The sequence below is a fragment of the Jatropha curcas genome, chromosome 5 (assembly GCF_041381405.1).
Source record: "Jatropha curcas cultivar XTBG-Jc1 chromosome 5, XTBG_Jcur_1.0, whole genome shotgun sequence".
Lineage (NCBI taxonomy): Eukaryota > Viridiplantae > Streptophyta > Magnoliopsida > Malpighiales > Euphorbiaceae > Jatropha > Jatropha curcas.
In genome coordinates, this window is record NC_143155.1 from 19,974,834 (window position 1) to 19,978,751 (window position 3,918).

At 33.9% G+C, this 3,918-nt stretch overlaps 1 non-coding gene across 1 annotated transcript; it reads right to left on the minus strand.

The window, feature by feature from the left end:
- Nucleotides 1-356: 356 nt before the first annotated feature.
- On the minus strand, nt 357-463 carry LOC149496351 (small nucleolar RNA R71). The gene has a single exon (XR_016321073.1). It is a non-coding gene; the product is annotated as a small nucleolar RNA R71 (small nucleolar RNA).
- Nucleotides 464-3,918: the final 3,455 nt, after the last annotated feature.

Here is a 3,918-nt window from a genome sequence, read left to right on the forward strand (position 1 = left end):
TGGAATATGTCACTCCAAGTTTAAATGGTTCACAAAAAGGAGTAGTACGTCCACCGGTAAATGCTAACCAGTTTGAGATTAAACCTGCTTTATTACAAATGATCCAAAATAGTGTTCAATTTTACGGATTACCGAATGAGGATCCTAACTCGCACATAGCCAGTTTTCTTGAGATCTGTGATACATTTAAGATGAATTCAGTTCCAGCAGATGCTATCAAGTTACGTCTATTTCCTTTCACATTGAAAGATAAGGCAAAAGCTTGGTTGAATTCATTACCACCAAATTCTATCACTACTTGGGAATAACTAGCCCAAGCTTTCCTGTCTAAATACTTCCCACTAGCAAAAATAGCTAGGCTTATCAAAGAAATAACCTCATTTACCCAACATGAAAATGAATCCCTATATGAGGCATGGGATCGTTATAAAGAACTCCAACAACTTTGCCCACACCATGGCCTTCCCCAAAATATATTGATTCAAACTTTCTACAATGGGGTTACTCCTTCTACAAGAGGAACTATAGATGCTATGGCAGGAGGATCATTAATGAAGAAGACTACTAAAGATGCAATCGAGTTACTAGAAGAGATGGCCAACAATAATAGCATATGGCCAACCGAAAGGAATCAGGTAAGTCATTCTACTATTAATAATGAATCATCTTCTACTTCTTCCTCAAAGAATTCAGTAAAGAAAGTGCATGAATTAGATCCCTTAACTATGATGCAAGCACAGATTTCTGCTTTGTCATATAAAATTGATAACTTAAACATGAGTAAATCAACATCTATTATTTGTGACAATTGAGGTCAAAATGGGCATGTGTCAAATGAATGTAATTATAAGCATCCGGTTATGGAGGAACAAGTGAATTATGTTCAAGGACAAGTTTGCGGTCCATACTCGAATACTTATAATGCTAAAAATCAAAATTATCATAATTCTTTTTGGAGAAACCATGATAATCAAGATAGGGGCAGTCAAGTTAGTCAATCTCAAGATAGACTAGGACAATTGACTAGTAAAATTGATAAATTTTTGGATGGAATTAACTAGAAAATGAGTAATCAAGATGAAAATTTTAAATGGTTAGAATCAAAGTTTGATAATTTATTCAAAAACCATTCATCATCCATACATAACTTGGAGGTACAAGTAGGGCAGCTTGCAAACGCTATTTCCTCACATGAAGTGGGAAATCTTCCTAGTAATACAGAAAAGAATCCTAGGGAAAATTTAAGTGCCATTGCTTTATGAAGTGGAAAAATAGTAGATAAAGTAGTTCCTTCGGGTATTGATGCTGATGTTTTGAATAATACAACTGTGAAGCTGGTTTGTGAACCGAGCATTGAAGTGAATAGTGCAGGATCAAGAGAACAAGAAAAAGGAAAGGACAAGGAAAATGATAATGTTAAAGCTTATCAATCTAAGCCACCTTTTCCACAAAGGCTAAAGAACCAAGAGCAAGATAAGTAGTTCTTAAATTTTATTGATAAACTGAAAAATTTGCATATTAACATGTCACTCATGGAAGCTATTACACAAATTCCAAACTACGGTAAGTTTCTCAAAGAGTTGATCTCAAAGAAACGTAGTTGGGAAGATGTATCAACAGTTACCCTAACTGAGGATTGTAGTTCCATAATCTCAAGTAAGTTACCTACTAAACTCAAGGATCCAAGAAGTTTCACTATACCATGCAAATTAGGTAAAGTAGATTTCCCTAGATGCCTTTATGATTTAGGAGCAAGTATTAATTTGATGCCATTATCTCTCTTTAAGAAATTGGGTTTAGAAGATGAAGTTAAGAGAACTAATATGGTTTTACAACTTGCTGACCAATCTATTAAAAGACCCTATGGTATCATTGAGGATGTACTTGTTAAGGTTGACAAGTTTATTTTTCCAACTGATTTTGTCATACTTGATTTTGTTTATGATGAAAATTGTCCTCTTATTTTAGGAAGACCATTCATGAACACAGGGAGGGCATTAATTGATGTTTCAGAAGGAAAGTTAATCCTTAGGATAGGTGATGATGTCATTGAGTTTCATATAGACAAAGCTATGAAATATCCTATGGATGAAGGTAATTGCATGAGAATAGATTTAGTTGATGCATGCATACAGGAAATTTTTGCCTTGGAAAATAGTGATAAATATGAAGAAGATAATGCAAATAATGAAGGAGAGGATTTTATAAATTTAAGACCTGAAATGTTACTTAGAGAACATGAGCCTTTGCCTCCATCAATTGAAAGTCCACCAATAGTAGACCTTAAAGAGTTACCTAGTCATCTACGATATGCTTTCTTAGGTAAAGATCACACGCTTCCTATAATTATTTCTAACAAATTAACTATAGATCAAGAAAATGACTTGTTAAAAATTGTTAGAAATAGGATTAAGAGTATAGGATGGCAAATTTCTGACCTTAAGGGGATAAGTCCAAATCGAGTCATGCATTACATCAATCTTGAAGATGGACATATACCTAAGGCAGAAAGACAAAGGAGACTTAATCCTAATATGAAAGAAGCAGTGAAGAAAGAAATTATCAAGTTGTTAGATGCAGGAATAATATACCCAATTTCAGATAGCCAATGGGTTAGTCCAATTCAATGTGTGCCTAAAAAGGGAGGAACGACTGTAGTAAAAAACGAATATGTGAACTAATTCCTACTAGGACCACTACAGGTTGGAGGGTATGTATTGATTATAGGAAACTCAATTCAGCTATAAGAAAAGATCATTTTCCACTACCATTCATAGATCAAATGTTAGAAAGGATTGCTGGTCATGCTTTCTATTGTTTTCTCGATGGATATTCTAGATATTTTCAGATTTATATCTTTCCGAATGACCAAGAGAAAACCACATTTACTTGTCCATTTGGTACGTTTGCATATAGACGCATGCCTTTTGGATTATGCAATGCACCTGCAACATTTCAACGTTGCATGACCGCAATTTTTAATGACTACATAGAAGAAATTATGGATGTATTCATGGATGACTTTTCTGTTTATGGTGATTCATTTGAAAGTTGTTTGAAAAATTTAGATCTTGTATTGTCAAGATGTGAAAGTGCTAACTTGGTTTTAAATTGGGAGAAATGCTACTTTGTGGTTGATGAGGGCATTGTTTTAGGGCACAAAATAAGTAAGGAAGGAATCCAGACAGATAGGGCAAAGATAGAAGCCATAGAAAAGTTACCTCCTCCTACTACGGTTAAAGGTATAAGATCTTTTCTAGGCCATGCGGGATTTTATAGAAGGTTTATAAAGAATTTCTCTATCATTGCTAAACCTTAACTAACTTACTTATTAAAGATGCATCTTTTGATTTTTCTCCAGATTGTTTGAAAGCTTTTAATACTTTAAAGAACGCATTAGTAAGTGCACCTATTATGGCAAAACCTGATTGAGGGTTACCATTTGAAATAATGTGTGATGCTAGTGATGTTGCTATTGGTTGTGTTTTAGGCCAAAGACATGATAAGAAATTGCATGTGATATACCATGCTAGCCATGTTCTAACTAGTACTCAAATGAATTATACAACTACTGAGAAAGAAATGTTGGCCGTGGTATATGCATGTGATAAATTTAGATCATATTTGTTAGGAGCCAAAGTCATAATCTATACTGATCATTCCGCATTAAAATACCTATTTGCTAAGAAAGATGCAAAACCACGTCTTATTAGATGGGTATTATTGTTGCAAGAGTTTGACATTGAAATTAAAGACAAAAAGGGTTCTGAAAATTTAGTTGCGGATCATTTATCATGTTTGGAAAATGAAGAAGGACCAATAGGAGAATCTACAGTTATAAATGAAAGTTTTCCGGATGAAAATTTAATGTTAGTACAACATGTTCACACACCTTGGTATGCTGACATTGCAAATTTT